We start from the raw sequence: 12,184 nt of genomic DNA, 5'->3' as shown, positions 1-12,184 counted from the left end.
CAAGACCACTGTGTCTTAATATAGCCTTATAAAAATTTCATAATAGGGCTTCCCTGGTGGCGCAGTGGTTAAGAATCCGCCTGCCAATGCAGGGGACGCGGGTTCAAGCCCTATGTCTGGGAAGATCCCACGTGCCACAGAGCAACCAAGTCTGTGTGCCACAACTACTGAGCCTGCACTCTGGAGCCCGTGAGCCACAGCTACTGAAGCCCACGTGCCACAACTACTGAAGCCCACGTGCCACAACTACTGAAGCCCGCGTGCCTAGAGCCCGTGCTCCACAACGAGAGAAGCCACAGCAATGAGAAGCCCACACACCGCAACAAAGAGTAGCCCCCACCCGCCACAACTAGAGAAAGCCTGCGCACAGCAACGAAGACCCAAAACAGCCAAAAATAAATAAATAAAATAAATAAATTTTAAAAAAATTTTCATAATAAGATTTTATTCTCCCATCTTGTTCTTTTTCTTCAAGTGTCTTGGCTCTTCTTGCATTTTAATAGACATATTAGGATCAGCTTATCAAGTTTCAAATATTTTAAAAATCATGGGCTTCCCTGGTGGCGCAGTGGTTAAGAATCCGCCTGCCAATGCAGGGGACACGGGTTCGAGCCCTGGTCCGGGAAGATCCCACATGCCACAGAGCAACAAAGCCCGTGAGCCACAACTACTGAGCCTGCACGTCTGGAGCTTGTGCTCCGCTACAAGAGAGGCCGCGATAGTGAGAGACCCGCGCACCGCGATGAAGAGGGGCCCCCGCTTGCCGCACCTAGAGAAAGCCCTCGCACAGAAACGAAGACCCAACACAGCCAAAAATAAATAAATAAATAAATAAATAAATAAATAAAAATTTTAAAAATATTTTTAAAAATCTGTTGGAATTCTGTCTTAAATTGCATTAAATTTATAGATCAATTTTTGGGGGAACTGATGTCATTGTAAGTATTTCAATTCAAGAATAGACTATCACTTAACCTACTTAGATTTTCTAAACATCTCTCAGTAAAATTTTATAATTTATAAAGGCCTTGAACATCTTTTTTTTTTTTTTTTAGATATGCTGGAACTTGTTTCTTTCAGCTTTCAAATATATAAAAAACGAAAAATATAGTACAATTAACACCTCTATGCCCATTATCTAGATTTGACAACTATTAACATTTGCCATGATCATGTTATCTATCTATCCAGATTTTTTAAAATAAAATTATTTTCAAGTAATTACAGACATCATGAAATTTCACCCTTAAATGCTAAAGACTGCACCTTGCAAGAGTGACATTCGCCTACAATATTACAATCACATGACCACATCTGTGTGTATTCAGATTATCTAATTATGTTAATAACAAATTATACTAAATATCATTTTTCATTTTTTGTATATTTTAAAATTAGGACCCAATCAAGATTCATGCATTGCCTTTGTGCATTTAGGTGGAGAAATCTGACCAATAAGGTAACTGACTTACAGTTCCCAGGTTCTACAGGTTTTCAGAGGCCTGATAAAATATATGAAGCCAAAAATACAATAAATTGATACAAAATACAATGAAATTAATGCACTGAGAAGTGATACCATATCATTTCTATGGTATTCTTCCTAAACATCCATAACCCCAGTCTAAAAATGAGAAAACAGGGAATTCCCTGGTGGTCCAGTGGTTAGGACTCGGTGCTTTCAGTTCGGGGACCTGGGTTCGATCCCTGGTTGAGGAACTAAGATCCCGCAAGCTGTGCAGTGTGGCTGAAAAAAAAAATGAGAAAGTAGACAAAACCAGGTTGAGAGACATTCTACAAAATACCTGATAAGTACTCTTTAAAAGTGTCAAGGTCATAAAAATAAGGAAAGATTGAGAAACTGTCACAGATTGAAAGAGACAAAGGAGACATGGGAACTAAATGCAAGATTGTATCCTGGATCAGCTCCTGGAACAGAGAAAGGACGTTAGTGGAAAAAGTGGAAAAATACCAAAGTCTGCACTTTAGTTGATAGTATTGTGCCTATATTAATTTCTTAGTTTTGATAGATGTACCATGAGTATGTAAGATGTTAACATGAGGGGAAGCTGAATGAAGGGCACAAGGGAACTCTGTATGCTTTGCAACTTTTCTGTAAATCTAAAATTATTTCAAAATAAAATGTTAAGAAATAAAATTAAATAAATTTGTAAATACTGGCTTAGAAGTGTAAAAAAGAAGCCTTCAAAATTGAAACAATAATTATTTCATTAAAAGTGTATGGATATGGACAGGGCTTCTCCGGTGGCACAGTGGTTAAGAATCTGCCTGTCAATTCAGGGGACACGGGTCTGAGCCCTGGTCCGGGAAGATCCCACATGCCGCGGAGCAACTAAGCCCGTGAGCCACAATTGCTGAGCCTGCGCTCTAGAGCCTGCGAGCCACAACTACTGAGCTCACATGCTACAACTACTGAAGCCCGCACACCGAGAGCCTGTGCTCCACAACAAGAGAAGCCACCGCAGTGAGAAGCCCGCGCACCGCAACAAAGAGTAGCCCCCGCTCGCCGCAACTAGAGAAAGCCTGCAAGCAGCAACAAAGACCCAATGCGGCCAGAAATAAATTTTTAAAAAATAAAAAGTTTTTTAAAAAGTGCATGGGCAAAACAAAATGCCTGTTTCATTAATTGGTAAGTTTTTAGTAATCATAAAATTTTAATCTCAGTTGAAAAGAACTTGCAGTTAGATTTTCACACTATAAATGAATTTCTGAGGATGCATGATAACCACCAAGAAATCACAACCTATCATAAGTTCGTTAATCATAACCCAAATTTTCAACAATGTAATTATTAAAAATCCTTTCAAGGTTTTTACATCAAAATATATATATATATATATTTTTTTTTAATGCAGCATAAGGTACCTTTGAGTATGTTTGATGTAATATATCCAAAAGCAGGATTCTGTTAAATTGTTAAGTAAGCCCTGAAACAGATTAACTTTCCAATTCCTAGCTTTTCCTGGAGTCTTCTATTTGGCACTGATTTATATAACTTTGAATAAACACAGGCAGGAGAGAATGAGCTAACCAGTAAAAGTAGAACCTAGTAAAAGGACCAGTCCTCCTCTTAACAAGCTTGCAATGGCTTTGCTGTGGAAAGAAACACTATTTTATTTATTTATTTATTTATTTATTTATTTATTTATTTATTTGGCTGCGCTGAGTCTTAGTTGCGGCATGCGGGACCTTTTAGTTGCAGCATGCGGAATCTTTAGTTGTGGTATGCAGGGTCTTTTCTTAGTTGCGGCACGCGGGATCTTTAGTTGCGGCATGCGAACTCTTAGTTGGGGCATGTGGGATCTAGTTCCCTGACCAGGGACCGAACCTGGGCCCCCTGCATTGGGAGCATGGAGCCTTAGCCTCTGGACCACCAGGGAAGCCCTGGAAGGAAACACTATTATCCTCATCCTCAGAAATAAATATTTGAGGAGAAGGAGGTTAGGATACTTGGAAAGTAGTAACTTAAAGTTAAGGGGTAGAAAAGTTGGTGGCCAAGGGGTGTGGCCTAGCCTCAGAGCTTCTCTCCTGACATCAGGGAATGCTGCAGAGCAAGGTCAGGAGCGTTGAGGCTCAGATTCCAGGGAGAGCCACGAGCTGTGTTTCACTGGGTAGTAAGAGGGAAGGAGGAGCTTTAAGACCTGAGCCCAGAGGGAGACAGTGGCAGAAGTAAGGTGGGTGGTGTTTGGAGAAGGGAGGAGGTGCTCAGAGGCTGCCAGTCAGAATGACTTTACACCAACCTGTCTGTAGAACGTGTGTGCGTGCACGGGTGTGCGTGTGTGTGTGTGTGTGTGTGTTGGGAGTTGGGTGGAGAAGATTCAGTGGTGGGAACATGAACTTGTTCTTCAGAGACTGCAGAGCTGCACACAAAGGCAATGCATGTATGCTCACACACCATCACAACTGGCACCTGCACCATCCAGCCTTACCCTCTTCCTGCCACCTCTGGTGCAACAACAGCGCCCTGGAGCCCAGTTCAGCAGGCTGCTCCTGTCTTAAGGGCTTTATTTTTATCAACTGCATTGGTCCTAACAACAACCCTATGAGGTAGGCTCTATAATAACCTCCACTTTATAAGCGTAGGAAACTGAGACACAGAAAGATTAGGTAACTTGTTCAGGTTATAGCTAATAAATGGAAGAGCTGGGATCCAAACCAGGTAGTTTGGTTGTGAATTTTCCTGCCACACTCTATTGGAATGTATCCCTTACAACATGCTTTGCAGCCTCCACACACCCTGGAGACAAATACACCAGCCTGGGTGCATCATAACCAGAGCCCTGGTTACTATCTGCTCTCAAGGACTTTGTCCTCTGAGCTCTCCAGCTTCCTGTGCCAAGAATGTAACAGAGTCAGTCTCTGGTGGCTACTGGAGTTCTCTCTATACCCTGTGAGCCTGGGAAGGGGCTAACCCCTCAGTTCCTCCATCCCAGTGGCCTCTGTTTCTTTTTCTTTTTTTTTTGGCTGCACCAGCGCAGCATGCAGGGTCTTAGTTCCCCAACGAGAGATCAAACCCGTGCCCCCTGCAGTGGAAGCATGGGGTCTTAACCACTGGACCTCCAGGGAAGTCCCTGGCGGCCTCTCTTTGGACAGTCCTTATTTTTTTCGTGGATACACACGCACTAGTGTTATAGTTGAAGACAGGGAAGGAGAAGAAAAGGATGGGAGATTTCCCTTCAGCTTTGTTCAAATATAAAAAGCTAACAGGGCCTGTTTTCCTCATACAATCAGTTTTTAGATATAAATGTGTAAGATTCCAATCAACACGGTAAGAAAAACACTTAAGGAAAAATATTTCCTCCTGGAAAAATCAAGGAAGAGTAAGAGTTAGAGTTAAGAGTAAATTCACACAGAATGATCAAACATTTATTCATTAATAATATGCACATTTGTTCAACAAATATTTGAGAGTCTACAAGTACCATGTGTCAGCTGCTGGGGCTTCAGCCAAGAATAAGCCAAAGTTCGGACCTGATGGAGCTCCCAGCTAGTGGAGACCACGTGCCAGGTCTCACGTGCCTATCGTCCACTGCTTTCCACAACTCTGGGAGCTAGGACGCCCGGGCTCATTTTACACCTGATGAAATTGAGGCTCAGAAGAGTTAAAAACTTGAGCCAAGATTCAAACCCTATGTCTTCTGAGCTTTACTCCTTTTCCAGCTGGCCCTCAGATGAGAGCACACATTCTGCTCTTTCATTATCCTCACCTTTTTCATCAAGTAAACTCATGCATTGATCTAGGTGAGTGGCCTTGTGCCTACACTGAGGCAAAGGGGATAGAGAAAGAGGAATATTTAAGGGAGAGGAGAGACTTAGCAAAAAATCTAGATGTGAGGAACAAAGTAAGAGGGGTGGCCAAGAGGATTTAGTGGAAGAGAAATGAAGACAGATTCATAATATCTTATTCCAATTTCAGTTTCACAGAATCCTAGATATTACCTAACAGAAATTTTCAAATTGGCACACACAGAGGGTCCATTGTTAAGATCTTTTTGCTGAAACGCTTCTTTAAGAATTATTTCAGTTGATAACTAAAGTGCTTTTTAGAGCTAAAATACTATGTTTTAGTAGTTTAATTATAGGGTTTTGCGTAAAGGCGGACGCTATTTTAAAATAACTTAATATATAGTATATTTAAATTTCATTCTTTTAAGAAGTGCCTGACAGTGACTTAAGTCTACAGGGGGGGAAGGAGGGGATAAAATATTTCATAACATTTGGCATCATTATATTATCATTATTCAAGGCAATTGGAGGAGCTAGATATAAGACAGGAATGAATCTGACCTTCTCCAAGTAAGTGTTAACTTACTTGAGCATATTTTCTAAAATAAACCTAGAAAAAATGGAATGGAGAAAAGTGGGATCCTCTTAAGCCTTGTATTCACTTTTATGGAAACAATAATTCCTATCAAAATGTTTGATAAACAAATGTTTCCCAGTCATTCTTCTGTAAGAATCTTGATTCATTCAGGCACACATGCATTTATTCAGCAAACACTTACTGAAAGTCTACTTGGTGCCAGGTATGATGCTAATTACAAAGACGAATAAGGCACATTTCCTCTCTGCAAGAAGCTCACAGGAAATCGCAGCACAATGGAGTGAGCACGATGCTAGAGGAGCAGGTGTCAACAGGGCAGCGTGGGCAAGCAGGGTAGGCTCCTGGAGGAGGTGACAGCTGGACTGAGAATTAGTGGTTGGACTGATGTCTGTGTGTGTGTGTGTGTGTGTGTGTGTGTGTGTGCGTGTGTGTGTGTGTGAGAGAGAGAGATCTGAAACACAGTCAGACGAATAAACATGGTGAGCAGCGGGAACCTCAAGCCATTTGATGTGGGTGGGAGATCATGTGCGAGGGGAAACAGTCAAGCAGTGAGCCTAGGCAGGCAGGCAGGCCCCAGCTCAGAGAGCCTCGTTTGCTCTGTTAATAACAGCTAACATCTACCACGTGCTTACTACACGCCAGATGCTATTCTAAGCATTTTATTTTGTCTCATTTAATCCTTCCACTGCCCTGTCCTATGAAGTAAGCACTATTTCACCATCCCCATTTTACAGACGAGGAAACTGAGGCCTAATTTGGTTAAGTAGTTTGCCCAGTTCTCACAGCAAGCAGAGCTGGGATCTGAACACAGGCAGTCTTCCTCTAGAGTCCATGCTCTTTTTTTTTTTTTGGCCAAGCCTCACAGCTTGTGGGATCCTAGTTTCCCGACCAGGGATCGAACTCATTTCCCCCTGCAGTGGAAGCGTGGAGTCCTAAACACTGGACCACTGCCAGGGAAGTCCCTAGAACCTCTGCTCTTAACTCCTTAAGCCAGGCTTCAGTGGCAGTGGGGACTTATTAGAGATGCATTTTCCAGCAGGGGAGCAAAATGACTGAATTGCGTACCAATTCTCTGAATACAAATGAAACATTTTAATAATCCCATAGACTTAAAATTAAATTTTAAAAGAAGCTAAAACAGGCAGAGCAGTCAATGTCTGGAGAGCTGCCCTTTCCAAATAGGATATACCCTGAATTGAGAACCAAGTCAGGAAGCATCACTGCCTGGCTAATGAGAATTCTCCCATATGACATTAGCCAGTCAGAGAAAATCTGCTCAACCTGCCCCTGAAATGGCTTTCAAATATGTCACTAACAGAGCTGCTATAATCTCAGTTAGATATTGAGGGGATCTCCCTATTTACCGATTTAAAATGCAGCCCTTCCTGGTTGGAGAGGAACTCTAACCCAGGAAAGAGCAGTGGGTCTACCCCGAGAAGGGGCTGGGCTGTAAACCGATGCTTTTGGTGCCTGTTAAGGAATATCGATAACAGAAAGGAGGAGAGTAAACAAATCGTTTCTCCACAGTAGTCTAGGGCAGAAGAGACCCCCATCAATTCATTCATTCATTGAACAAATATTTATTTATCATTTTAAAAATTATTATTACTTTTTGGCCGCGCTGTGCGGCTTGCAGGATCTTAGTTCCCCCACCAGGGATTGAACCCGTGCCCCCGGCAGTGAAAGCGCTGAGTCCCAACCACTGGACCACCAGGGAATTCCCTGAACAAATATTTATTAATTACCTAATTTGTTCAAGCACTGTGATGGTAGGTACTCTGGATATGGGGGTGAACAAAATCAGACAGACTCCTCAAGGAATTTACAGTGGAATGAGGGAAAGGGACACCAATCAAAGAATCACTCATGATTCAATGTGCAATTATAGCTGGAGTGAAGCCTTTGAAGAAATCCGTGGTAAAGAGAGGAAATCCTTTACTCGGGAGGCAGGGAAGCCTTCCCTTAGGCAGGGAGGATGGAGCTGAGATCTGGGAGATAGGAAAGGAGGCAACAGCGAGAGCATTCCAGGCAGGGGGGACCTCCTGTGAAAAGGCCCTGAGGCAGGAAGGAACCTGCCTAGTCAAGGAATGAAGGGTGTCTAATGTGGGCCTTTGACACCAGGTTGGGGAGGTCAGTCTAGGCCTGCTAGGCCTGAGAGGACACAATGGGGATTTGGTTAGATGATCAGATCTGCATTATTTCAAAAAATCCCTGTGGAGTTGATTGGAAGGAGGCAAGAGTTTACCAGGTTCTTCTCATCCTGCATTTAGAGAACATTTATTGTGTACATACCAGTGCTGTTCAATAAAAATATAACAGCAGCCACATTTATATTTTGAATTTTCTAATAGTCACAGTAAAGAAAGTAAAAAACAATAGTAAGATTGATTTTAATATATTTTATTTTACTTAATATATCTAAAATATTATTGTCTCAACATGTAATAATATTAAAAAGCTTAGTCATTGAAATCTGCTGTGTATTTCACACATCTCAATTGGGACACAAAACGTTCATCAGAAATACTTCATCTGTATTTAGCTTTCATAAAATTTACAGTTGATAAAATAGGCTTGCTCCCCGATGTTCACTGTAGCACTATTTACAGTAGCCAAGACATGGAAGCAACCTAAATGTCCATCAACAGATGAATGGATAAAGAAGATGTGGTATACGTATACAATGGAATATTACTTAGCCATTAAAAAGAATGAAATTATGCCATTTGTAGCAACATGGATGGACCTAGAGATTATCATACTAAGTGAAGTAAGTCAGACAAAGAAAGATAAATATCATATGATATCACTTATATGTGGGATCTAAAAAAGTGAAGCAGGTGAACTTGTTTACACAACAGAAACAGACTCACAGACTTAGAGGGTGGGCTTGTGGTTGCCAAGGGGGAAAGGAGGAGGGGAGGGATGAATTGGGAGGTTGGGATTGTCATATGTACACTACTATATGTAAAGTGGATAATCACCAGGGATGTACTATGTAGCACAGGGAACTATGCTCAATACTCCGTAATAACCTGTATAGGAAAAGAATCTGAAAGAGAATGGATGTATGAATATGTATGGCTAAATCACTTTGCTGTACACGTGAAACTAGCATAACATTGTGAATCAATTATACTCCAATATAAAACAAAAAATTTTTAAAAAACAATATTTCAAAAAGAAGAAAAAAAATAGGCTTACATACCTAAGTTGTTCCAAACATAAACTTTTTTTGATAACTGAATCAACCGTTTTTAAATTTAAATTAAGTAAAATTAAAAATTCAGTTCCTCGGGACTTCCCTGGTGGTGCAGTGGTTAAGAATCCACCTGCCGGGCTTCCCTGGTGGCGCAGTAGTTGAGAATCTGCCTGCCAATGCAGGGGACACGGGTTCGAGCCCTGGTCTGGGAAGATCCCACATGCCGCGGAGCAACTAAGCCCGTGAGCCACAATTGCTGAGCCTGCGCGTCTGGAGCCTGTGCTCCGCAACAAGAGAGGCCGCGATAGTGAGAGGCCCGCGCACCGTGATGAAGAGTGGCTCCCGCTCGCCGCAACTAGAGAAAGCCCTCGCACAGAAACGAAGACCCAACACAGCCATAAATAAATAAATAAATAAATAAAAAGATTAAAAAAAAAAAAAAAAAAAAAGAATCCACCTGCCAATGCAGGGGACATGGGTTCGAGCCCTGGTCCGGGAAGATCCCACATGCCGTGGAGCAACTAAGCCCGTGCGCCACAACTACTGAGCCTGCGCTCTAGAGCCCGCGAGCCGCAACTACTGAGCCTATGTGCCACAACTACTGAAGCCCGCGTGCCTAGAGCCCGTGCTCCGCAACAAGAGAAGCCACCACAATGAGAAGCCTGCGCACCGCAAGGAAGAGTAGCCCCTGCTCGCCGCAACTAGAGAAAGCCCGCGTGCAGCAACAAAGACACAATGTAGCCAAAAATAAATAAATAAATAAATAAAATTTATTAAAAACAAAAACAAAACAAAACAAAACAAAAAATTCAGTTCCTCAATCACAGTAGCCACATTTCAAGCACTCAACAACCATATGTGGCCAGTGCTACCATAATGGATTGAGTAGAAAGAACCTTTCCGTGATTGCAGAAAGTGGTATAATAAAGCACAGATGTATCTGCTGGAGAAGCCCTGGGTAGTCATTAGCTTTCCTTTGGAAGACATAACCTTTCAGAGGTGAAGAGTACATTCATCTACAACAGCCTCACTATTTCTTTTTATAAAGCCTAAACCCATTCAGCCTCTTTTTGGTACTGTTTTGGTTTCCCAAGATCTTCTTACTGGGAAGAAAATAACCTAATTATTTATTGAGATAAATATCCAGTCCACTTGGCCATTACCTTTCTCTTTGTTAATGAATAAAGATGAATTTTGAATCCCTGTCCCAGGATTTCTCCTAGTCAACTGTCAACATCAAATTACTATCACCTCTTCAGGCCTTTTGCAAACTACTAGCTTCTCACACTTCATGCCTAGCCCCACCTACCTGCGAAGAGCAAACATTGATTTTTGGGTCTAACAATGACAATTACAAAATTAAATGAGCCACCAGGCCAGTGAGCCTCCTGCCTACTCCTTTTCCTCAGGGGTCCCCAGTCACAGGGGGAGCTCCTGCCAGAAGAGAGGGACCTGGGGAGCAGATGTGTAATTGGGCAGTCTGGCCCAGCAGGCCTAGGTACCAGGTCCTCTGTCTATCAGGTGCCACCCTTCTTCACATCGTTCCTCCCACTTCCTGTCTTTTCTCTCCCCATTTGGCTCAAAGCTGAGCAGGGAAATCTCCCTTTCTCTCTCTCATCCAAGAATCTCTGTAGATTTCTACGGAGACTAATTTTGCCCTTGCTCTCAACTCCGGGCAATGAATAGCATTCACACCTTCACTCCCACCCTAATCCCATCTGATAGGTTAATACAACAGATAGGAAAGAGCCCAGTTCTCCTCACTTTTCCATCAGAAATGTTTAATTTCCATTAAAATTCTCTACATGGTTTCTCATCCATTCTATTTAGTAACATAGGGTTTTTGTTGCTTTTTATGTAATAATGGCTAACATCAGTTGAGCATTTACTAAACACTATGCACTTTATTTATTTTTTATTTTTTAAAATAAACTTATTTCTTTATTTATTTTTGGCTGTGTTGGGTCTTCGTTGCTGTGCACAAGCTTTCTTTAGTTGTGGTGAGTGGGGTCTACTCTTCGTTGCGGCGCGCGGGATTCTCATTGTCGTGGCTTCTCGCTGTGGAGCACAGGCTCTAGGTGCGCAGGCTTCAGTAGTTGTGGCTAGCGGGCTCTAGAGCTCAGGCTCAGTAGTTGTAGCGCACGGGCTCAGTTGCTCCACAGCATGTGGGATCTTCCCAGGCCAGGGCTCGAACCCATGTCCCCTGCATTGGCAGGCAGATTCTCAACCACTGCGCCACCAGGGAAGCCCCACTATGCACTTTACATGGGTTCTCTCATTTAATGCTCATAACCGCCCTATGGGGTAGATATTATTTGTATCATTTTACAGATCAGGAAATTGAGGCTCAGAGAGGTTAATAACTTATTCAAGAACACACAGCTAGTAAGAGGCAGTCAGGAGCTAAAGTCATTCCTAATCCAGAGTTTAACCCCTGTGTGACGCTGCTTTCCTAGGATGTTTTGCTACTGTATCCTTTTTATTGTGTCAAGCCTCTGATGAGTCTATGCTCGGCCTGAGAAGGGCAGGCCCTGCCAAACGCTTTCTGTGCCTCTCGGTTTTAGCAAGAGAAAGTCCTCAAAGCGGGTAACCAGGACCCGTATTTAACCAATAGACACCGAGCCGGAGGGCAGCAATCTGGAGCAAACGCCTGCCTAGCTTGCTTCCTCTAGGGCTCATAATCTCAGTGTTCAATCTGGGCGTGCCTATCAATCCTCCCACAGGCTACACTCCCCATTGCTCCACCCTGATTTTTGGGAGGAGGAAGGCTCACCCCAAGAGGAAAGCAGGGAGGCTGTGCCCCCTTGTGGAATCCAATTCTCCCATTTTATAAAGGGCGAAACTGGTACTCGGCAGGCGAATCATGCTCAAGGACGCGGATCTGGTTAGTCCCCGCTCACAGTCACTGGGTTTATCTCGCTCAGCATAGTAATTTGCTTCAGCCCCAAAGCGGATAAACACAAATCAGTTCCTTACAAAGAAACACCGAGCTTGAGGTCTGAAACCTCAGAAAAGCGTTGAGAAAGTCCCATAACTCGGTAGCGGGTCCGCCGAAAGCCTTCCCGTCTTCGGCCCCGCCTCTCAGCCTCAGCCCCACCCTTCGACCCCGGCCCTGAGGGTCTCCAGCCCGCACTCCA

Source organism: Balaenoptera physalus, assembly GCF_965194825.1.
Source record: "Balaenoptera physalus genome assembly, chromosome: 14".
Classification (NCBI taxonomy): domain Eukaryota; kingdom Metazoa; phylum Chordata; class Mammalia; order Artiodactyla; family Balaenopteridae; genus Balaenoptera; species Balaenoptera physalus.
This window is presented reverse-complemented; position numbering follows the sequence as displayed.